At 48.8% G+C, this 26,130-nt stretch overlaps 1 pseudogene; it reads left to right on the forward strand.

Moving 5' to 3' along the window:
* Nucleotides 1-553: 553 nt before the first annotated feature.
* Nucleotides 554-2,239, forward strand: LOC135010411 (general transcription factor II-I repeat domain-containing protein 2B-like; annotated as a pseudogene).
* Nucleotides 2,240-26,130: the final 23,891 nt, after the last annotated feature.

Consider the following 26,130-nt stretch of genomic DNA (forward strand, 5'->3'; position numbering starts at 1 on the left):
TGGCACTCCTGCAGCAAAAGTGTGCACTGTTTAATTTTAAATTAATATAATATTATGTACTCCTGGGGGCTCCTGCTATAACAACCTGCAGTGCTCCCCAGTCTCCCCCACAATTATTATAAGCTTTGCCTTTTATACATTGATGTGCAGCACACTGGGCTGAGCTGAGTGCACACAGACTGAGTCACACTGTGTGACTGGCTGCTGCTGTGTATCGTTTTTTTTCAGGCAGAGAACGGATATAGCAGAGAACGGATATATTAAAATAAATAAAAGTTAACTAACAACAACTGCACTGGTCACTGTGGTAAACTCTGTCTGACTCTGCACAATCTCTCTCTCTCTTCTAATCTAATTTCTAATGGAGAGGACGCCAGCCACGTCCTCTCCCTATCAATCTCAATGCACGTGTGAAAATGGCGGCGACGCGCGGCTCCTTATATAGAATCCGAGTCTCGCGAGAATCCGACAGCGTCATGATGACGTTCGGGCGCGCTCGGGTTAACCGAGCAAGGCGGGAGGATCCGAGTCTGCTCGGACCCGTGAAAAAAACATGAAGTTCGTGCGGGTTCGGTTTCAGAGAAACCGAACCCGCTCATCTCTACTGCAAACTCAACGAACGCTTTTTACAAAACTTAGCGCATCCAGAGATACAGCTGCCAAGACAAGTTATGTCATATCTCATAAAATAGCTAGAAAAAGTAAACCGTTTTCTGACGGAGAGTTTATTAAGGAGTGTTTGGTGGACTCTGCTGCGCTTATATGCCTAGAGAAAAAGGGCGCATTTGAGAACATCCCCCTCTCCCGGCGCACTGTAACGAGAAGGGTTGAGGACATCGTGGGAAATCTGGAGTTTCAGCTGAAGAACCGAGCTGTTAAATTTGACTGTTTTACCCTGGCTCTGGATGAGAGCTGCGATGTACATGACACTGCCCAGCTACTCATCTTCTTACGGGGGATTACTGCAGACTTCAAAATAACGGAGGAGCTGGCAGCCATGCAGTCAATGAAAGGGACAACAACAGGGAGTGATTTATTAATGGAGGTAAATGCATGTTTGGACAAGTTGGGACTGAAATGGGAGAAACTTGTAGGCGTGACAACAGATGGTTGTCCAAATCTGACGGGGAAAAATGTTGGATTTTTGAAGAGAATGCAGGATAAAGTGACAGACATGAACCCTGAGCAGAAATTAGCATTTTTGCATTGTATTATACATCAGGAAGTGTTGTGTAAGTCAGTATTAAAAATGAACCATGTGGTTGATGTTGTAACTAAAACAGTTAACTTCATGAGAGCAAGAGCACTGAATCAAAGACAGTTTGTTGCACTTTTGGATGAAATTGAGACTGAACATCGTGACATCAGCTACCACACATCTGCCAGGTGGCTCAGCCTGGAAAAAGTGCTGAAAGTTTTCTGGGACCTGAGAGAGGAGATCTTGGAGTTCTGTATGAAGAAGGGAAATGACATCCCTTAGCTTTCAGATGCAGACTGGCTGGTAGACCTTGGTTTTGCTGTAGATGTGACTGCTCAGATGAATGAACTGAATGTCAAACTGCAATGCAAGGTCCTTTTTGTGCATCAAATGTACAGCTCAGTGAAGGCTTTCATGAGAAAGTTGCAGCTTCTCTCAAGCCAAATGGGGGACAATATTCTCACTCACATGCCAACACTAAAGGAAGCCACACCATCAGCTGATCACCTCCACAGGTACACATCCATGTTAGAAGCACTACATGGTGAGTTTTCAAGGCGATTTCAAGACTTCAAAACACTTGAGAGTGAAATGAACATGGTTTCTTCTCCCTTCACCTGCAGTTTGGATAATGCACCCAGTGATGTTCATCTGGAACTCATTGACTTGCAGTCTGACACACTTCTGGCAGCGCACTTTAGGTCAGTCCCACTGCTTGAGTTTTACTCTTCACTCAAAGAGGAGAACTTTCCACACATGAGGAGACATGCTCTGAGGATTCTAGTCCTCTTTGGATCTACCTACACATGTGAACAGATATTCTCAGTGATGAAGTTCAACAAATCCAGACACAGATCCTCTATCACTGATAATCACCTCTCAGCTATCCTTCGCATAGCCACCTCAGACATTCAGCCAGATTTCAGTGCACTTGTTCAAGCCCAAGACAGACTGGATTTTTCTCACTGAACAAGTGAACTGATAACATCAAAAGCATTTATTGCATTTTGTCTAAAGTTGATCAGTTGCTTATCTTTAACATACCGCAAACACCTCTTTAGTATTTGTGAAGATTAACAAGTTAAAAATAAAATGAAACAGTGATGTAAATAATGCTTGTTTTTGTTTTAAAGTAAACTGTTTATTACTTTTAGACTCTTTTGCATATTTTCCTCTTTGACCTACACCACAATTCATAACTTAAGTTCAAGTTATCATTGGTTCGGCCCTCCAACACAGTTCAGATTTTTCATTTGGCCCCCTACAGAAATTAATTGCCCACCCCTGCCGTAGAGGATACTGCGTGCCCGCCCAGTGCTTCGTTCTTTCTGCACTGTTACTTGGTTAAGTATTATTGTTTGGTTCAGCTGTTGCTGTTCCTGTTTCAAGTATGGTTAGCAATGCATGGCTTTCCTCTTGTTTGTGTGTGCTGGTTCGGAATCTCACCACTATCCTTATCTATCCATCTCTCAAAGTATGTCTGTCTCCTCGGGCACAGTTTCCTAGACTGAGTCTGGTAGGAGGGGCATAGGGGGAGGAGCCTGCCCACAATATCAAATTCTTAAAGTGCCCATGGCTTTTAGTGGACCCGTCTATACCCCATGGTACTAAATGGAACCCCAGTATCCTCTACAGACTACGAGAAAAGGATTTACCAGTAGGCAATTAAAATCCTATTTTTTTTAGTTTTTTGTTATAGTTTTTTTAAATTTCTGTGTGTAAGCGGCGCTACTAGGGAGTACATCTGGTGGTGTAATGTGACTGATGGACACTGCTGTGTGGTGTGGTGTAATGTGACTGACGGACACTGCTGTGCGATGTAATGTGAATCGGTACTATTCTATGAACATGCCCCTTTTCTATGAAGCCACGGCCCTATTTTTTGCTGCACACTAACCCTGTCTTGCCTGTCAGGGTGGGGGTGCGCCAAAGGAAACTTTCACCCTGGGCGCCACAAGGTCTAGAACCAGCCCTGCTTGTATAGACAGTGTTTTCTATAAGGGTACTACTGTGTGGTGTAACGTGAATAAGAGACACTACTGTGCGGTGTAATGTGAGTAATGGACACTACTATGCAGTGTAACGTGATACTGTGTGGCATAATTTGAATTGGAAGTACCATTGTGTGGCTACGCCCCTTCCCCACAAGGCCACATGCCTTTTTTGACATGCCTTCCTTATTTCAAATATGTTTGTGTGTGTGGTGATGGTGGTGGTGGTGGGGAGGGCGCCAGCCACTTACTTTGAAAGTGGCGCTCGGTCCCCTAGATGCACCCCAGCAGAGGACCACTCTTTTCGTAAGAGATGTCTTTTGTTATTTTATTAGCAATTCTATGTGCATGCAGGATTTCTAACCGCCACTTTGCATGCGATCAGTGGCGGGATATATTGCTTCCAAAATGCATTGCTTGATACATCCCGCCAACAACATTGTCAAGATACTTCTTCTATGAAAAGTCAGAAATGTTCACAAAACTGCAAAAATGTGGCGGCACAATACATATGCAATGCACCTATATAGGGACCACACCTACAATACTTTCTAGTTTTGGGAACCATCCCAATAAAATCTGCCTGTTTCTACTTTTAACCCTTAGTATACCAAGGAGGGTCTTCTGAGGACCCCAGAGGGAGATTATTTGTTGGTCTACCGGCGGTCAGGATTCCATCGCCAGTATGCTGAGTGCCGGAATCCCGACAGCTGATATATCAAGTGCCACCCTTTTGAACAAAGTAGACCTTAGCACTAGTATATAATTATTTGCATTTGTGGCAGCACAATTATCTTAAACTTGGTGCAGAAGTGAAACCTGCACACAAATATAGAACATTTTTTCCACACTCTGCAAAGAGGAACTCAATATTTCTTCTTCCTTAAACTATAGATCTAGAAAGTAAAAGTTACCTATGGTGTAATTCAATCCATGGGAATATTTTATGGACAGTAATAATTATTTATACAACAAAGCGTAATAATGCAGTTGTAAATCACATAGAGGTCTATTTACTAGGCCTGGAGAGAGATAAAGTGCAGAGAGAGTGCAATGGAGTATATTCATGAAGCAGTAAAAAAAAATATGGAAAAGTAAGCCATTGGAGAAGTTGTTCATGGCAACCAATCAGCTGCTATGTATAATTTTATAGAAAGCATTTGATAAATGTTACTTGAAAGCTAATTGGTTGGCATGGGCAACTTCTCCACCGGCTCACTTCTCCAATCTTTTCACTGCCAACCAGCTCCTGTTATTTTTCAATGTAACATGACAGGAGCTCATTGACTGGTACTTTATCTCTCTGCAAATTATCTCTCTCCAAGGCTTAGTAAATAGACCACATAATAAATATATAGCACCCATACCACTCTCAAAGAATTTAACTTACTGGGCAGGATGCAGCAACACTAAAATAAGGTCAAACCTCAGAAAGTTTGCCAAATGCACAAAGCTCCAGAAAGCAAAACTTTGCCTAATAGAAGCTTATGGACTTCTTCTCTCAATGTTCCTGGAGAGGGATCCAATCTGATCTCTCGCAGTGTCCATGACAGCTCGCACATGCGCTGTCTACCTGTTCTTAAACCCAAAGTCCTCTAATGGCAAAGGACAGCATTACCAAAGGCTGCTATGCTGGTGATGAGTGACGGGAAGCATCACATGTATAATGCACACTTGATGCTTCCTGCTCCTTGTATGATCTTTCATTTTTGACTGAATTAATGCAGTCATCTTTTGAAGGACTAGATACTGTACATGCTACGCGAGGCGTAGCAGGAAGCCATGGCACCCGGAGCAAGCTCAGATCATGACCCCCCAAAAAAAATATATACACAAACACATCCTAAGCCAGAGCCCCCCAATCCCTTTACTCAGCCCACAGATACATTACCATCCTCAGCTCCCAGCCTGATCTTCTTTCCCCATCACCTCCCTCAGCTCCCAGCCCACTCACCTATCTCATCCACAGCCCCCTCACCTTACTCAGCTTCAGCCCACACCACCAACTTCAGCCCCATCACCATCCTCAGCCCTCACCTTCCTCAGACCCAGCTCCATCACCTTCCCTGCAGTGGCAACCTGCCCTATGCCATGGAAGAGCCCCTTACACACATTACACCTCAGTAGGACCCCTTAAATACATTACGCCAGGTAGTCCCTTATACACAGTACGCCATATAGCCTGGGGAGAGGTAGAGTCTGTGTGTATCACACTGCCAGCAGATCCGGGACCCGTCACCCGTTGCTCTGCTACTCACCCTCCCAGCAGCTCCGGGACCCGCTGACACCCTCTGACACTTTTGGCGCCTGGAGCCTTTACTCTTCCGGAACCGCCCTTCCTACACCCCTGCATGCTAGCTATAGTGTCATTCAGGGCCGTAACTAGATGTGTGCTAGCGGTGCGTTGCAAACAGAGCGTCTTCACTGAGGGCGCATCCGCTAGCACACACAACAAGCGGGCAAGCACTGACACGATAATAGCATTTACCATGTAGGCGCATCGCTGTCACCCAGGGGCAACTAAGTTGTGCTCCCACCCAGCGTTTCAAGCCAGAATGCGCATGGCATTCTGGGAGTGGCAGCGGGAGAACGGAGAAGAGGAGCAGCCACCAGCGCACCGCAACAGCGCATCTCGGCGTTGGGAGTGGCCACAAATGCCGGTACGCTGCATCCCGCCTTCCTGACTGAGCCCCTGAGAGAACTGATGTGCGACGGATGGTCCCAGGGCTGACTGCGCTGTGAGACTCCGGAGCTCTGCCTTGCACTTGGCAGTGGCGCACACATGACTAGGAGCCTGCCAGAGGAAGAGTCCAGCGCAGGAGCAGATGGCAGCGTGGGGTCTGGAGTCACAGAGCGGGGGGAGGTTACAACTGGCAGTGGGAACACACACTTTGCTCAGCACCTCCACAGTCCACACTGATGTCCCTCACTGTTCCCTACATCAACTCTCTGCTCCCCTCACTACTCCCTACTCTCACCCTCAATGATCACTACACCCACTCTCTCTCTCTTACCCTCACTCACCCACCCTCACTGCTCCCTATTCTCACCCTCACTGATCCCTACACCCACTCTCTCTCTTACCCTCACTCACCCACCCTCACTGCTCCCTACTCTCACCCTCACTGATCCCTACACCCACTCTCTCACCCTCACTCACCCACCCTCACTGCTCCCTACTCTCACCCTCACTGATCCCTACACCCACTCTCTCTGCTCCCCTCACTCACCCACCCTCACTGTTCCCCTCACTCACTCACCCTCACTGCTCCCTACACCCACTCTCTCTGCTCCCCTCACTCACCCACCCTCACTGCTCCCTACACTCACTCTCTCTGCTCCCCTCACTCACCCACTTTCACTGCTCCCTTCACCCACTGTCACTGCTTCGCTCACTCACCCACCCTCACTGCTCCCTACACCCACTTTCTCTGCTTCCATCACTCACCCACCCTCACTGCTCCTTACACCCACTCTCTCTGCTCCCCTCACTCACCCACCCTCACTGCTCCCTACACCCACTCTCACTGCTCCGCTCACTCACCCACCCTCACTGCTCCCTACACCCATTCTCTGCTCCCCTCACTCATGCACCCTCACTGCTCCCTACTCTCACCCTCACTGATCCCTACACCCACTCTCTCTGCTCCCCTCACTAACCCACCTTCACTGCTCCCTACTCTCACCCTCACTGATCCCTACACCCAGGGCTGGATTAAGGCTTGTGGGGGACCAGGGGCAACTTAGTTGTGGGGGCTCCCACTAAGTAAATTGATGGCACCTCCCTTCCCCCCTGTGTATGTTAAGACCACCCCCCTTCTCCAATGTAGTGTTACCTGGGAGAGCAGGGAGCCCATATAGCACACACACACACACACACACACACACACACACACACACACACAGATAAACCCCTCGCGTCCTCCTTCCCCTGGAACTTTACCGCACCCATGAAGCTGGAAGTGCCTTGGAACCGGTAGAGCATGCACCCCCCACCGAAGTGTTACTTAGAAGAGCGTGGAACTGGTGGAGCACATTGACACAGTGCCGGCTCATTCCCTTCAGCACTGCAGCAGCAGACTCTAGTACAGTGTCTCACGTGATTTGCCGTCAGTATCCAGTGAGACTGACACTCTAGTAGTAAGTAGCTCCTCGGCCACTGTTGTTAAGGATCAACTGAGCCACTGAGGAGGAAATAGTAGCAAAGGACTGTGTGTGGGAGCACCCAGGCTTGGACTGGCCCACAGGGGTACAGGGGAAACCACCGGTGGGCCCCACTGCCTGGGGGCCCACCTCCTGCTCTAAGAATCAAGTTATAGACTGTGCACTTGAATTATAAATCATACATATGTTACCTTATACTGGACTATGGTGTATTTTCTACAGTGCATTTCTGTTATTAATCTGGTACATTGTCATGCATGAAGCATCTGAATTTACTGTATATATTTATGAAGGGGCCCAGACGTTGCACTCTCTAATGGTTAGTCAGACCAATGAGATAGCAGGCCACACCTCCTCTGTGGACTGGCCACACCCCTAAACATGGGCCCCTACCACTGCATTCCCCCGGTGGGCCCTACATGCCCCAGTCCGACACTGGGAGCACCTAATGTGTGGGGGCCCCAGGACGACCACCCATGTCGCCCCTCCTATAATCCAGCTCTGACTACACCCACTCTCTGCTCCCCTCACTCAACAACCCTCACTGCTCCCCTCACTCACTCACCCTCACTGCTCCCTACACCCACTCTCTCTGCTCCCCTCACTCACCCACCTTCACTGCTCCCTTCACCCACTGTCACTGCTCCGCTCACTCACCCACCCTCACTGCTCCCTACACCCACTTTCTCTGCTTCCCTCACTCACCCACCCTCACTGCTCCTTACACCCACTCTCTCTGCTCCCCTCACTCACCCACCCTCACTGCTCCTTACACCCACTCTCTCTGCTCCCCTCACTCACCCACCCTCACTGCTCCTTACACCCACTCTCTCTGCTCCCCTCACTCACCCACCCTCACTGCTCCTTACACCCACTCTCTCTGCTCCCCTCACTCACCCACCCTCACTGCTCCTTACACCCACTCTCTCTGCTCCCCTCACTCACCCACCCTCACTGCTCCCTACACCCACTCTCTGCTACCCTCACTCACGCACCATCACTGCTCTCTACACTCACCCTCACTGCTCCCTACACCAACTCTCACTGCTCCGCTCACTCACCCACCCTCACTGCTCCCTACACCCACTCTCTGCTACCCTCACTCACGCACCCTCACTGCTCTCTACACTCACCCTCACTGCTCCCTACACCCACTCTCTCTGCTCCCCTCACTCACTTACCATCACTGCTCCCTACATCAACTCTCTGCTCCCCTCACTCACCCATTCTACCTGCTCCCTACACCCACCATCACTGCTCCCTACACCCACTCTCTCTGCTCCCCTGACTCACTCTCTCACTGCTTCCTACATTCACCATCACTGCTCCCTACACCCACTATCTCTGCTCCCCTTACTCACCCACCCTCACTGCTCCCTACACTCACCCTCACTGCTCCATACACCCACTCTCTCTGCTCCTCTCACTCACCCACCCTCACTGCTCCCTACACCCATTCACTCTGCTGCCCTCACTCACCCATTCTCACTGCTCACTACACCCACTCTCTCTGCTCCCCTCACTCATCCACCCTCACTGCTCCCTGCACTCACTCTCTCTGCTCCCCTCACTCACCCACCCTCACTGCTCCCTACACCAACTCTCTCTGCTCCGCTCACTCACCCACTCTCACTGCTCTCTACACCCACTCTCTGCTCCCCACACTCACCCACCCTCACTGCTCCCTACACCCACTCTCTCTGCTCCCCTCACTCATCCACCCTCACTGCTCCCTACACCCACTCTCTCTGCTCCCTACACACACTCTCTCTGCTCTCCTCACTCACGCACCCTCACTGCTCCCTACACTCACCCTCACTGCTCCCTACACCCACTCTCTCTGCTCCCCTCACTCACTCTCACTGCTCCCTACACTCACCCTCACTGCTTCATACACCCACTATATCTGCTCCCGTCATTCATCCACCCTCACTGCTCCCTACACTCACCCTCACTGCTCCCTACACCAACTCTCACTGCTCCGCTCACTCACCCACCCTCACTGCTCCCTACACCCACTCTCTGCTACCCTCACTCACGCACCCTCACTGCTCTCTACACTCACCCTCACTGCTCCCTACACCCACTCTCTCTGCTCCCCTCACTCACTTACCATCACTGCTCCCTACATCAACTCTCTGCTCCCCTCACTCACCCATTCTACCTGCTCCCTACACCCACCATCACTGCTCCCTACACCCACTCTCTCTGCTCCCCTGACTCACTCTCTCACTGCTTCCTACATTCACCATCACTGCTCCCTACACCCACTATCTCTGCTCCCCTTACTCACCCACCCTCACTGCTCCCTACACTCACCCTCACTGCTCCATACACCCACTCTCTCTGCTCCTCTCACTCACCCACCCTCACTGCTCCCTACACCCATTCACTCTGCTGCCCTCACTCACCCATTCTCACTGCTCACTACACCCACTCTCTCTGCTCCCCTCACTCATCCACCCTCACTGCTCCCTGCACTCACTCTCTCTGCTCCCCTCACTCACCCACCCTCACTGCTCCCTACACCAACTCTCTCTGCTCCGCTCACTCACCCACTCTCACTGCTCTCTACACCCACTCTCTGCTCCCCACACTCACCCACCCTCACTGCTCCCTACACCCACTCTCTCTGCTCCCCTCACTCATCCACCCTCACTGCTCCCTACACCCACTCTCTCTGCTCCCTACACACACTCTCTCTGCTCTCCTCACTCACGCACCCTCACTGCTCCCTACACTCACCCTCACTGCTCCCTACACCCACTCTCTCTGCTCCCCTCACTCACTCTCACTGCTCCCTACACTCACCCTCACTGCTTCATACACCCACTATATCTGCTCCCGTCATTCATCCACCCTCACTGCTCCCTACACTCACCCTCACTGCTCCCTACACCCACTCTCTCTGCTCCTCTCACTCATCCACCCTCACTGCTCCCTACACCCACTCTCTCTGCTCCCTACACACACTCTCTCTGCTCTACTCACTCACGCACCCTCACTGCTCCCTACACTCACCCTTACTGCTCCCTACACCCACTCTCTCTGCTCCCCTCACTCACTCTCACTGCTCCCTACACTCACCCTCACTGCTTCATACACCCACTATCTCTGCTCCCGTCACTCACCCACCCTCACTGCTCCATACACTCACCCTCACTGCTCCCTACACCCACTCTCTCTGCTCCTCTCACTCACCCACCCTCACTGCTCCCTACACCCACTCTCTCTGCTCACCTCACTCACCCACACTCACTGCTACCTACACCCACTCTCTCTGCTCCCCTCACTCACCCATTCTCACTGCTCCGTACACACACTCTCTGCTCCCCTCACTCACCCACCCTCACTGCTCCCTACACTTACCTCACTGCTCCCTACTCCCACTCTCTCTGCTCCCCTCACTAACCCACCCTTACTGCTACCTACACCCACTCTCTGCTCCCTACACCCACTCTCTCTGCTCCCCTCACTCACCCATTCAAACTCCTCCCTACACCCACTCTCTCTGTTCCCCTCACTCACCCATTATCACTGCTCCCTACTCTCACTCTCACCGCTCCCTACACCCACTCTCTCTGCTCCCCTCACTCACCCTCCCTCACTGTTCCCTACACCCACTCTCTCTGCTCCCCTCACTCACCCATTCTCACTGCTCCCTACACCCACACTCACTGCTCCCTACACCCACTCTCTCTGCTCCCCTCACTCACCCACCGTCACTGCTCCCTACACCCACTCTCTCTGCTCCCTACACCCACTCCCTCTGCTCCCCTCACTCACCCATTATCACTGCTCCCTACTCTCACCCTCACTGCTCCCTACACCCACTCTCACTGCTCCCTACACCCACTCTCACTGCTTCCCTCACTCACCCACTCTTTCTGCTCCCTACACCCACTCTCTCTGCTTCCCTCACTCACCCATTCTCACTGCTCCTACACCCACCCTCACTGCTCCCTACACCCACCAATTATCACTGCTCCCTACTCTTACACTCACTGCTCCCTACACCCACTCTCACTGCTCCCTACACCCACTCTCACTGCTCCCTACACCCACTCTCTCTGCTTCCCTCACTTGCCCACTCTCTCTGCTCCCTATACCCACTCTCTCTGCTCCCTACACCCACTCTCTCTGCTCCCTACACCCACTCTCTCTGCTTCCCTCACTCACCCTCACTGCTCCCTACACTCACCATCACTGCTCCCTACACACTCTCTCTGCTTCCCTCTCTCACTGCTCCATACACCCTTCCTCACTGTTCCCTACACTCAACCTTACTCACTGCTCTCTACAATGACCAGGGCCATAACTAAGTGTGTGCATTTGCCATGTGTGCGCACAATCTACAGACACCCCGACTGGCCGCCTATTCCCTCATGTGAAAAAGGGGGAAGGGCGCCTCCCTGAGCCTATGTTGAAACGCTGCCCGCTGCTCTCAAAGGAATAGGGTATTAGCGATCCCTAAACAAATGGAAACAAAAAAGGACTAAACAAGAGAGCGCAGGCAGACTTAACAGAAGTTAACAATTTATTAAAACAGTGATCACAGAATATGATAATATTAAGATAGTTATGAATTAATTCCGTACTACAACTCCATATATTCCACACATTCCAGTGCACTAATATACTGGTATAATGACGATATGAAGTAATCCTAAAATTTTTAGCAGCTGGTGTTTAAGTGCTGAGAATCTGGATATTATCCATATAACAGTCTCATACTTGTATTGATTTGTTCAAAATGAAAGTCACATGTATGCAAAGTCAGTGCACTGTTGATTATGGATTAAATATCTATAAGTTACCTCCAATGGACATAGCACCAGTTCCGTTTGCTTTAGTATATCCTCATATAGGAATTGACGCTTACCGCTTCCTTGATGTGAATCTAGCACTCCCGAGTGCTCGGGTGTCTGCTTGTTCCAGCGATTGTATCCACTGCTCTCTCCTTACTAAGTCGTGTCAGACTCCTGACTGCTCACCGCTCCTACGGATCATCTGACGGTGCTGTAATTAACCGAAGTGCCGTTGATCCAAGGAGATGAGCTGACAGCCACGGTCCCCGTATTGCAGACGGGACCAGTGCAGGTGGCTTTTTTTGGGCAGATTTAGACCCGACAGTGGAAATGAGCTGGCAGCCACGGTCCCCGTGATTCAAAAGGGACCAGTGCAGGAGGCTTTGCTCGGGCAGATTTTTACCCGACAGTGGAGTAGAGCTGGAACAGGTGAAGCGCGTGAGAGGTGGAAGTGGTTGGATGAAAGGTAGTCGGATCCTATAGCACCCCTACTCCACTGTCGGGTCTAAATCTGCCCGAAAAAAGCCACCTGTACTGGTCCCGTCTGCAATACGGGGACCGTGGCTGTCAGCTCATCTCCTTGGATCAACGGCACTTCGGTTAATTACAGCACCGTCAGATGATCCGTAGGAGCGGTGAGCAGTCAGGAGTCTGACACGACTTAGTAAGGAGAGAGCAGTGGATACAATCGCTGGAACAAGCAGACACCCGAGCACTCGGGAGTGCTAGATTCACATCAAGGAAGCGGTAAGCGTCAATTCCTATATGAGGATATACTAAAGCAAACGGAACTGGTGCTATGTCCATTGGAGGTAACTTACAGATATTTAATCCATAATTCACAGTGCACTGACTTTGTATACATGTGACTTTCATTTTGAACAAATCAATACGAGACTGTTATATGGATAATATCCAGATTCTCAGCACTTAAACACCAGCTGCTAAAAATTTTAGGATTACTTCATATCGTCATTATACCAGTATATTAGTGCACTGGAATGTGTGGAATATATGGAGTTGTAGTACGGAATTAATTCATAACTATCTTAATATTATCATATTCTGTGATCACTGTTTTAATAAATTGTTAACTTCTGTTAAGTCTGCCTGCGCTCTCTTGTTTAGTCCTTTTTTATTCCCTCATGTGGTCCGCTTACAGCTGCTCCTCCCGCTCCCACTCCCCTGTGCTCTCTGCTGCAGAGCTTCCACCATCTAGCTCCCTCAGCCCCAAGCTCTCACTGTCCGGGATGGGAGCAGCAGCAGCCTCTGCCCAATCAGATTGCAGCATAAAGAGAGAGTGACAGGCAGCTGCAGCAATCCCACGCTCTCCCTTTATCCCTTTACATGACGTACGTCAAGGGGGGGGGGACAACTGCTACTGTCACCGACCGCGATACCTCAGGACTCCTCTACTCAGTATGCTAAACCCCCTCCGTCTCCTGCAGTTTCTGAGGAGGGACTGGAGTACAGGAGCTGTTCCTCGGCAGAAAAAATGTAAGTAGCAGCTTAGCTTCCAACCATATAATACATCATGACCCAAATGCCCACTGTACAGCTGCAGATAGCAGTCATGAATTTCTTTTGAGCATTTGTTGAACATCAAACTTAGTGTGAGACCATGCGTCTGACTGTTCTCTACTCTGGTTTAAAATGTATTACAGTAAGTGTACTTCTCTGTGGTGTTGGCTTTACCTGGCGTAATGTGTAAAAGGGGCTCTAATGGTGTAATGTGTAAGTGGTGCTACTGTGCCTCATAATTTGAATAATGGAGACTGCTGTGCAGCGTAATATGAATTGGTATTATTTTGTGGCCACGTCCCTTCACCATGAAGCCACGCCCTATATGTTTGGCCAAATTTTAAATATGGGGGGGTGCCGATGCTATTTCCTGCACACAGCGCTAAAATGTCTAGTTACGGCACTGGTGTCATTATACAGTGACTCTATAGCCAGGTACCTAAGAAGATAGTATTAATCAATTCTGCTTTCAGCATACCGTAGGTATCAAATCCAAGCCAGGTCCTAAAATCTACAAAAAATGTGCAGTTACATAATTTGAAGTATGTGTCACACAGTAAAATTGCACACAGTATGGAAAGCTGCAGTTGCACTTCCCCTCTTCTTTCTAGAAATGTGCAGAGACACACATTTGACTGTAATAACACAACTGACCCAGTGGCAGATTTCCCCATGCGCCTAGGGGCACCACCTGGTGGGGGCAGCACAACAGGATCAGTCTCTGGTCCTTTTTTAGTGAAGTACCAGTGGGGCATAGGCGTGCGCAGCACATTTTATTAGGGGGTGCATTTTTGGAGTGGTCCCACTGGAATATTCTGGCATGGAAACGGCCAAACTGTATGGCCTCGTAGGCCGCTACCATCTTTCCCAACAACCGAATGCATTGATGAATCGACACCCTTGTTGGTTTCAGAATTTGTTTGACCATTCTCTGGATTTCCAGAGCCATTTCTACTGGAAGAAATACTCTCTGTACTTCTGTGTCCAGTATCATCCCCAGAAAGGACAATCTTGTCGTCGGTTCCAACTGTGACTTTGGAAAATGTATGATCCAACCGTGTTGTTGAAGTACTGTCAGGGAGAGTGCAATGTTCTGAACCAACCTTTCCCTGGACCTCGCTTTTATCAGAAGATCGTCCAGGTAAGGAATAAAATCGACTCCTTGCTGTCGAAGGAGGATCATCATTTCCGCCATCACCTAGGTGAACACCCTCGGTGCCGTGGAGAGTCCGAACGGCAACGTCTGAAATTGGTAATGACAATTCTGTATTGCGAATCTCTGATAAGCTTGATGTGGAGGATAAATGGGAACATGTAAGTAGGCATCTTTTATGTCCACTGACACCATGAAGTCCCCTTCCTCCAGACTGGAAATCACTGCCCTCAGAGATTCCATCTTGAACTTGAACCTTTGCAGGTAGAGATTCAGAGTTTTTAGGTTTAGAATCGGTCTGACCGAGCCGTCCGGCATCGGAACTACGAATAGGCTTGAATAAAACCCTTCTCCTTGTTGTAACAAGGGAACCAGGACAATGACTTGATCCTGACACAATTTTTGTATTGCTGCTGCTACCACTTCCCTGTCTGGGATAGAAGCTGGTAAGGTCGATTTGAAAAATTGGCATGGGGGAATGTCTTGAAACTCCAGTTTGTACTTTGTACCCGTGGGATACTATTTGTACAACCCACGGGTCCAGGCCAGATTGAACCCAGAACTGACTGATGAGTTTCAGATGTGCCCCCACCTGAGCAGACTCCCGCAAGGGAGCCCCAGCGTCATGCTGAAGATTTGGCAGAAGCAGAGGTTGATTTCTGCTCCTGTGATTCTGGAGACGCTGTGGCCTTTTTTCCTTTTCCCCTTCCTTTACCCGCAAAGAAAGGGGAACCTTTACCCTTTTTGTATTTAATGGGCCGAAAGAACTGCATCTGAGAGTGATGTGTCTTTTTTGACGGCGCAGGAGCATTAGGCAAGAATGTCGACTTACCCGCGGTAGCCGCAGAAACTAAAGCATCCAGCCCATCTCCAAACAAGGCCTCACCTTTATACGGGAGAGCCTCCATATTCCTTTTGGAATCTGTGTCAGCATTCCATTGGCGAATCCACAACGCCCTCCGTGCTGAGATTGCCATGGTAGCGGCTCTTGATCCCAAGAGACCAATATCTTTCATGGCTTCTAGCATGTACGCAGCAGCGTCTTTGATATGACCTAACGTTAGGAGTATCTCGTCTCTATCTATAGTGTCAATGTCTGATGACAAGTTATCTGACCACTTTCCAATAGCACTACTCACCCATGCAAAGGCAATGGTAGGCCTGAGTAGTGTCCCATTGGCCACATAAATACATTTTAACGTATTCTCTAACTTGCGGTCTGCCAGCTCCTTAGTGAAGCCATCCCAGGCGCAGGGAGAATCACCTTTTTTGTTAACCGCGAAAGGGCACTGTCTAAAACAGGGGGTGACTCCCACCTTTTCCTGTCCTCTGCAGGGAAAGGGTAAGCTACCTATATCCGTTTGGGAACCTGAAATTTCTTTTCAGGATACAGTATGTCCATACTCCCTCAAAGAGACTGTTCAGCTCATGAGATGGAGGAAAAGTTACATTAATTTACTTTTCTTTACAAAAGTAAGCCTTCTTCTGTGGTAAAGGAGGGGCCTCCGTAACTTCTAACACCTCCTTTATAGCAACAATCATGTATTGAATGTTTTTTGCTAACTTTGATTCCTGTGTCGACACTAGTGATTCCAGGGGAATAGATCCAGAGTCCGTGTCAGTATCAGTTTGTACTATTTGTGCAAATGACCTTTTATGTGACCCAGAGGGGTCCCCTGTGGATGAAAAGGCAGAACTATTAAAAATCACATCTTCGACAGATTTTCTCCAGTTTTCTCTATGAGACTCAGACTTATCCAATCTCTTACTGATATGATTCACACTATCACGTAATTCTTTCACCCATTCAGGCTCTTGGTGTGATGGTAGCACCACCACTTTACAACTCTGTGCCCCTAAAATGGCTCCCTCATGGGAAGAGCTCCCTGCCTCAGACATGTCACACATGTGCACAATCATACCACAGACACTCTGGAGCTTATAGGGGACAGACCCACAGTAAAATCTGTCAGAGGGACACAGAAAGGAATTGCCAGTCCACAACTCAGCGCCTAAAGATAAAATCCCTGCATTTCTTCCCCTGCTGTCTGCTGGAAGAAAATGGCGCCGAGCAGTGTGCTGGCTGCCTGAGGAAGAAGCCCCACCCCCTGCAATGGCGCATTTTTCCTCAGCTATTGAACTAGGTAGTTATACTGGCGGGGGTGTAGGACTGTGCCACAGCATCATATGCCACCTTTTGCCAGTGAGAGTAGGTTTCATGCTGCCCAGGGCACCCTCACCCAGCGCCCTGCCGTGCACTGTGTTATGGAGAGCATGTTCGCGCAGCGTTCCCACTCGCTGAGCGGTACCTTAAGCCGTCACGATGACCGGAGATCCCTCTCTGCAGACCTCCGTTAATAGTACTCACCAGTCTTCTGACTTCTGGCTCTGTTAGGGGGGTGACGGCATGCTGTGGGAGTGAGCGCATAGCCGCAGCTAGTGTTCAGTAACCTTCAGGAGCTAATGGTGTCCTGTCAGCAGAAGCAGAGCCATGAAACTCTTTAGGAAGTTGGTTCCTACTTCTTCCCCCTAAGTCCCACAAAGCAGTGAGACTGTTGCCAGCAGTCTCCCTGAAAATAAAAAACCTAACATAAAGTCTTTTAGTGAAACTCAGTAGAGCTCCACTAGAGTGCGACCAGTCTGCCTGGGCACATTTTCTAAACTGAGGTCTGGAAGAGGGGCATAGAGGGAGGAGCCAGTTCACACTCTGAAAAAGTCTTAAAGTGCCCATGACTCCTGTGGAACCGTCTATACCCCATGGTACTGAAGTGGACCCCAGCATCCTCTAGGACGTATGAGAAAGGTCTGTTGTATCTGGTCCTAGCTGCATATATGTGAAAGACCAAAAAAACGATACTTTATACATTTTGCCACCTATGGGTGTGTAATGGTGAATTTGTTTTTATACTGTAGGAGCGCTTTAAATCTATGTATCTTCTTTTTTAATCATGTTTTGTTACATTGGTGCAGTGGGATATGCACTAAGACACACAGATTGTTTGCCTGCACCTTTAATTGATTGTACATGTTCTCATAAAAAAAAAAATCTTGTTGTGCCCCCAAAAATATTGGCAAAACATTGGGTAAAATTGCAAAAAACGTAAGTTTTTCGCTTCCTATGAGTTTTTGCTGGTAATTGGATACCGGCCTTAGATACTCCTAAAATTGGCAACCTTGGTGTCACTAGATAACCCCATTAGCTTACAAATAAATGTACATCAAGGCTTTGTAAACATGAACCATATGTGGAAGGGACAAGGCTGCAGATTCTGGTTACAATGTGGTATTATACTGTCTTTTTATCTTGCTGGACCACTTTAGAGGCCAGACTATATCCATGGTCACACTCCTGATTACAGGCTGTAAGGGGACTATGGGCTTGATTCAGAGGCAGACGTTGGACCAATTAAATCTCATCGATAATATTAGATAAATGTTAGATCATACTAAAAAATATTCTCTTAGATTATTACACACTTAAATCAGTAGTTTATGACCAATTAAAGTGTACAGATTTTCAATAATACTTAGAGATGAGTGGGTTCGGTTCTCTGAGAACCGAACCCCCCTGAACTTCATGTCCCGAGCCCAGATCCGAGCCAAGCTCGGGACTTCCCACCTGACTTGGAAACCAGAATGAGACAAAACGCCATCATCCCGCTTATGGATTCTCGTGGGTTTTGGATTACGCGCGTCGTCGCCATTTTCACTCCAGTCCTGGATAGTGTAGCGAGAGGATGTGTCTCTCTCCTCAGTGTCTGTCTGTGCGGGAAAGTGGTGTGGCGACCTGCTCTTATGTGTCATTCCAGTGCTGGCTTGTGCTGCATCAGTCCAGTGGTGGTGTCTTGTGCTGCATCAGTCCAGTCACACTGGTGTGTCCTGTGCTGCCATAAGTCCAGTGCTGCTGTGTAAGTCCAGTGCAGTGGTGCTGTGTTGTGCTGCATCAGTCCACTGGTGGTGTCCTGTGCTACCATAAGTTCAGTGGTGGTGTCCTGTGCTGCCATAAGTCCAGTGCTGCTGCTGTAAAAGTCCAGTGCAGTGGCGGTGTCCTGTGCTACCATAAGTCCAGTGATGGTGTCCTGTGCTGCCATAAGTCCAGTGGTACTGCCATATAAGTCCAGTGGTACTGCCGTATGTTACGTTCACTGTACTCGGCACTCTGGGAACAGGGTGGACAAGCTCCGAGTACAGGAACGTAATGCTGCAGTAGATACAGAGCTCGGCAGCAACCCCTAAAGAGCCCTGACTCCGTTGTCCCACCCTCGTGATCAGCCTGCATCTGCAAGACTATGGTTTCTTGGGTCCACGGCAGCCGCGTTTGAAGGGCGGATTAAGTCTGCCCAACTCCGATGCCCCCCGATCTTAGTTGGAGACAAGGCGTAAACTGAGACGGGGCAATGACAAGGGGAACCTCTAACTAAAGACGGAAATACAAAGTTAGGGTCGCTAAGACAAATCCACAACAAGGGAAAATGTTGTCCACACGCCGACACAACACCGTCGTGTACAGGCGAGGACAGCATATGCAGAACCCTCTGCAGAAAATCCAAAACAAATATAACAAGACGCTGCGGCCTAAGCCGAGGGATGCGGCAGAGCCGCTACTCACGAAACCGGTATGAATACTGGCAGATGGACAAGAACCCCCAAAGCTGCAGACTGGCTCGCTGGACCGGAGGACTGGCAGAATTCCAACTACAGACCAGTGGACACCAAGACACAGGATTACTGGATCAGGATAGGCAAACTACAGGACTCAAGGACAGGAACACTCCAGGGCAGGAAGCAGTTCACCAGAAGCTGACAGGTTCTCACTGAAGGTAGGAATGCAGGTGGACAGTAGTAAACTCCAGATTCTGCCAGAACTGAGTATGCAGGATTCCACAATCAAACAGGGCCTGGACACCGATACAATATTGGACATGAAACCAACCAGGAACATACAGGTATCTTTTACAAACGTCTATCACCAGCTCAGAACTGCAGAGCTAGCTGGGTAATAAGGGAACACGCCCCCATCAGGATGGCTGGAGACCAGGCACACTGTAATGGCCAAATACCTACAGGTGAGCGTAACACAGACAAGAACCAGATTGCAGTACAGAGACTCACCACATAATGATCAACTAACAGACAGGTGAGGCTAAACACATAGAAACAGGCTGCAATTACACCGACTCACCACCGGAGACAAGAGTCTTCTAAACAAATGCAATGGAAATCCTGGCATGCAAACAGAACTATAATACATGAAATTAATAAACAGAATGCAAACAGGAATGAACCACTGCTTGTGGGTCATAACACCGTGTAAGTCCAGTGATACTGCCGTATAAGTCCACTCCAGTGATGCTGCCGTATAAGTCCAGTGGTACTGCCATATAAGTCCAGTGATACAGCCGTATAAGTCCAATGGTACTGCTATATAAGTCCAGTCCAGTGGTACTGCTGTATAAGTCCAGTCCAGTGATACTGCCATATAAGTCCAGTGATACTGCCATATAAGTTCAGTGGTACTGCCGTATAAGTGCAGTAATACTGCTGTAAAAGTCTAGTGGTACTGCTGTATAAGTCCAGTGGTACTGCTGTATAAGTCCAGTCCAGGGGTACTGCCGTATAAGTCCAGGGGTACTGATGTATAAGTCCCGTGGCGCAGCTGTATAAGTTCCGGGGTACTGCCATCTAAGTCCACCAATATTGTGCATGTATTACATCTGGGCAAATTCCAGCATGTCCCATGTTTTGCACATACAATTAATTTGGTGGTGCAGAATTTAAAAAAAAAACGGGCGTGCAGGAGATGCTGTCGGTGGCCCGAAAAACTGCAAGTCACTTTCGACATTCAGCCACTGCGTGACACTCCTAGATGGGCCAGGTGTTTTTGCCGCACACTTGTGTCGCTTAGCAAAGTCATCCAGCTACCTCATTGCACCTCTTTTTCTTCTTTGCACGATGTGCTATTTGGGGCTTAGTTTTTAAAAGTGTCATCCTGTCTGCCACTGCAGTGCCACTCCTAGATGGGCCAGGTGTTTGTGCAGCCTACTTGTGTCGCTTAGCAAAGTCATCCAGCTACCTCGGTGCATCCTTTTGGCCTAAAACCAATATTATGAGGTGTGAGGTGTTCAGAATAGACTGGAAATTAGTGGAAATTAATGTTATTTAGGTTAATAATACCTTAGGATCAAAATTGATCCACATTATGTGGTTTTAGCTGTTTTTGTGTTTTTTTTCCAGATCCAAAACCAAAACACAAAACACAAAAAGTGCCCCCCGCACATCTCTAATAATAATCAAGCTTTCTTATTCTAGATTCATATTACAATGGGGTACACATTGCAAACAAATTTCAGTAAGATTGCTGGCTTTTTATGCTGGGCAGCTGGGCAAAGTGCATAGAGGCGGTGCTGCTAGGCCAGCCCCTTTCTATGTTAGCCAGGCAGAGGAGCAGAGTGCTTGGCCAACCCCTGTCATTCTGCATTTGCCAGAAAAGACAGATGGGCAGTGAGGCCCTGATTACTAGCAGCTTTTGGACACATTTTGCTATAAGTAAAAATTAAGTTTATTCACCAATGATCCATACCTGGAAAGCTCATGTGTATTGACACCTTCCAACAGAGGATAAAGTGGGCTGGAACGGGGAATAACTGAATTGCATCACCTCTAATTGAAGGCGGAACCAGTTCCACCTTTGCCCAGCCACTATCATCGGGTCCGGTCTTCAGTGCTTTTTCAAGCTGGCAGTGACCACTACCCAATCCGAGTTCGCAGGTGGACCAGCTGCCAATGAGAAGCTGCCAAGATTTACTGGCTGGCAGTCAGTGAGCCGTGATTGGCACGCAGTCGGTGCCAGATTCAAACTGCGGCATCTTCTCTTGATTGGCAGCCGGTCCGCAGGAATGGCTGGCAGCCACTGACAACTTCAAACTGCACTGCAGCCGAGACCCCGCCTTTTCTCCCTACTCCTCCTCCATCTACTCCCAGCAGAGACAAAGGTGTGTCTTAGGGAAATGGCAGGAGCAGGGGGTGAGATTGGGGAGTGAGGCAAACGGGGTGAGATTGGGGAGCGAGGCACAGGGGGTGAGATTGGGGAGGGAGGCACAGGGGGTGAGATTGGGGAGGGAGGCACAGGGAGTGTGAGGAAGGAATGAGGCACAGGGAGTGAGATGAGGGAGCGAGACACAGGATGAGATGGGGGAGTGAGTCACATAGAGTGAGTTGGGGGAGTGAGTCACAGGGGGTGAGATGGGGGAGTGGGGCACAGGGAGTGAGATAGGGGAATGAGAGCAGCAGGGGGTGAGCTAGGGGAATGAGATGTGCAGGGGGTGAGATAGAAGCAGAGGTAGCTAAGACATATGGGGCCCCATAGCAAATTTTCTCACCCCCCCCCCCTTCCTTCCCCCTCACAGCCCTGCTGCATCAGGATCCCCGCAAATTCACCCCAGCACCACCGCCAGACACTGTGCGGGCGGGCACTCACCTCCTGTGACCCGCGGCTTCTCCTCTATCAGCAGTGTGCTGTTGCAGGCACATCTGCTGTCAATGTCCCAGCCGTCTGGCTCTGTGTCTCTCCATGCTCACTGATGCTGGGAGGAGCCAGACTAAGCAATGCCATGGCTCCTCCCCGCATCAGTGAGAACAGGAAGTCAGAGCCATCCGTAACACTGACAGTAGATGTGCCTGCAGCAGCACACTGCTGATAGAATTGAAGCCACCGGGCACAGGTCTGTAGTAAGTGTGTGGCTAGTAGGTAGCATATTATCCAGGTGCAGGGGGAGTGGAGGGCCGGGCCCTGGACGCACTCCCTGCACCTATGATACCTACGCCTATGGGTGCAGGGGGTGAGATGGGGGAGGTAGAAGAGCAGGGGGTGAGATGGGAGAGTGAGGCACAGGGGAGAGATAGGGGAATGAGAGGAGCAGGGGGAGAGATGGGGGAGTGCGGCAGCGGGAGTGAGAGGTGCAGTGGGTGAGATAGAGAGGCTTAAAGGGTAGCAGGGAGTGAGAGGTGTAGGGAGTAAGTAAAGGAGAGAAAGATTCAGGTGATCTGACACAAAGGAGAGTATATAGGCTGTAAGAGGGATACCTAGGATGAACACGAGGAGAGTTACAGACAAAGGAAACAAGAAAGCAGAAAGGACACATGGAAGACATATGAGAGGTGAGCAAAGGTTGTTCAACATATCCTGCTATATTGTACACCACATATAAAATTGGGGGGAGGCACTACTATGGGCATTGTGTGTGTAAGTGGCACTGCTACTGTGGGCATTGTGTGTTTAAGTGCACTCCTACTGTGGGCATTGTGTGTAAGCGGCACTGCTACTGTGGGCATTGTACGCATAAAGGACGCTAATGTGTGGGGCACTGTGAATAAGATTGTGCTACTGTGAGGTGTTATTTTGAATTGTGGGTACTGTTGTGTGGCCACGCCCCTTCCTAGTGAGGCCACACACCCTTTTGTGACACACAGGTGATGAGTTCCCCCACATCTCCAGGAGATGCCCTGCCTTCCAATTATTTTAGACAGATCACTCTCTAGTACTCTAATGCTGGCCATACACTTGTGCGATGCGACATTGCGGGGCATCGCACCGGCAGTTCAGGTGCGATGAAATCGCACCTGAACTTCCAAAGTGATTACCATGCGATCATGCGATAGATCGCATGGTAATCACGTGATGGGCACGTCACCGCTGATTGGGAGCGGCCTCTTGCTGCTCCCAGCGGGTGCCCATCGCACATCGCAGTGCGATATATCTCATGTAGGTTTAAAACCACATGCGATTGCACTGCGATGCAAGAAATATTATGTGCAGCACATAATATCTTGAGACACAATATTCGACCGGCGTGCCCATGCATCGCGTCTCAAGGTACTAAAATGTGCATACAATCCTTCGATTTTTCTCACAGATGTGGTCGTGATCAAAGGATAGCACCGATTATCTCATAAGTGTATGGGCACCATAAGGCTAAGTAACAAAAGGATGCAAACATGGGATATTAACATAAGAGCACTAGATGGCAGCACATAAGCTTCCAAAATTTATAAAGACTCAGTTATATTTTTTTACATGGCACAATATCTGACCTAGTGACACACTGTATAAAAGCACTAAAACATAGACCAATGCAGTTTTATTTTCACGTACTGTATGTGCCCACTTGTCTGCTCTAAGGAGATTTTCTGGAGAAAAATAATGCACACGATGGAAAAAGTAAAGTAATAACAGATACACACTTGCCCCCAGCGGTGCCAGATACACACTTGCCCCCAGCAGTGCCACATACACACATGCCCCCAGAGGTGCCAGATACACAAATGCCCCCAGCAGTGCCAGATACACAAATTGCCCCAGCGGTGTCAGATACATATGCCCCCAGGGGTGCCAAATACATAAATGCCCCCAGCAGTGCCAGATACATATGCCCACAGCGGTGCCAGATACACAAATGCCCCCAGCGGTGCCAGATATGTATGCCTCCAGCAGTGCCACATACATAAATGCCCCCAATGGTGCCAGATACATAAATGCCCCCAGTGGTGCCAGATACATAAATGCCCGCAGTGGTGCCAGATACATATGACCCCAGTGGTGCCAAATACATTATGCCCCCAGTGGTGCCAGATACATAAATGCCCCCAGTGGTGCCAAATACATATGCTCCCCATTTGTGCTCACCCTCCTCTGTTGCCAGTGCCGCCATTTCCGTCTCTGCCACTGAGGGGAGGAGAACGCAGCACGCGTCTCTCTTGTGCCTCACTTCACTGAGTCCCTGGCTGTCTCAGGCGGCCATTTGAAATATGGCGCTGGCTTGTGAGCCAATCAAAGCTCACGTGCTGGCAGCCAATCAAGAGCCGGTCCGCGAGCTCTGATTGGCTGACAGCCGAGAGACATTGTAAATTACTGCCGGAGACGAGGACACACAGTGAGGGTCAGGAGAGACGTGCACAGCACTCTCCTACCTTCAGGTTCAGTGTCAGACTGAGAAGGGAATCGGCAGCAGCAGCAACAGGCGTGCGCGTGTGTGCGGGGGGTGCCGGACAATAGGGGGTGCCTGTGCGCACCAGGCACCCCCCTTGCGCATGCCTATGTGTACTTTATTTGCATAAATAAAACTGATAGAAGCGACAAAACTACTTTGCTAGATTGCACTGATCACTTTGTTGTGCAACATTAGTATATCTGTGTGCAACTGCACATGCATTTGATCTGTATATGAAGTATTATGATCCAGTGGCCGTGGCTTTTTCTCTCACCTTGTACTTCATACTTGAGTTTGTATGTGTTTAAAACTAATTTCTGTTTGGTTAAAGTCACATCCCCACATCTGTAGTACACTGTGAGTGGGATGTTTAATTATTGACAAAAACAAACCTATCATTTTCAGACTTTTAACTCCTCTTATCGTGTCTCTGTATTACATTTTTTTTTTTGCCAAATGTATCAATGTTGACGTGGCTTAAAAAAAAATGTGATAAACAGTTTGTTTCCTGTTTTTTGGGTTTTTTTTTTTTTGCATTGTTATCAAATTTTATTGCTTTTTTAAAGCATTTTTATTGCATTTGGCTTTAGTCAAAAGAGATAACAGTGTTATTACTGTCAAGCGCTAATCGCACAGAGTGTGTTTTTAAACATAAATATCCCCTTGATGAACATAAGAATAATTCCATTTTTGTTAAAGATGTGCGGTGGGCACTTTTCGTGTTTTGTGTTTTGGTTTTGGTTCTAATTCCATTTTCGTGTTTTGGTTTTTGCTTGGTTTTGCCAAAACCACCCTTTTGTGTTTTAGTTTTGGATCTGGATGATTTTTGAAAAAAACAAAACATAAAAACAGCTAAAATCACAGAATTTGGGGATAATTTTGCTCCTACAGTATTATTAACCTCAATAACAATCATTTCCACTCATTTCCAGTCTATTCTGAACACCTCACACCTCACAATATTGTTTTTAGGCTGATAAAGCTGAATATTTATCGTGTATATAACCCTTTATGAGGTCTAAGAACACTGTACGCTATCTACGTAAGAAGTACCGTAAGGGTACGCAAGTTGCGTATCGATCGCTTAGCCGTGATCGAGACGCTCAGGCGTCACGTTCACTCACGGCCAAGTGATCGCAGGCAGGCAGACTATTGGCTGTTGACTTATCGTAATGATTCGCTATAGCGTAGCGGCGCTCGGGACCACGAGGAGATCACCAGCGATGCAGACGCTCACAACGTTAAACCTTTATATCTATACCTTTAGTAATGAAATACACAGCAAACCTTAATGTAGAGACAAAGTGTA

This window comes from Pseudophryne corroboree, chromosome 2, assembly GCF_028390025.1.
Source record: "Pseudophryne corroboree isolate aPseCor3 chromosome 2, aPseCor3.hap2, whole genome shotgun sequence".
In the NCBI taxonomy this organism is placed as follows: Eukaryota; Metazoa; Chordata; class Amphibia; order Anura; family Myobatrachidae; genus Pseudophryne; species Pseudophryne corroboree.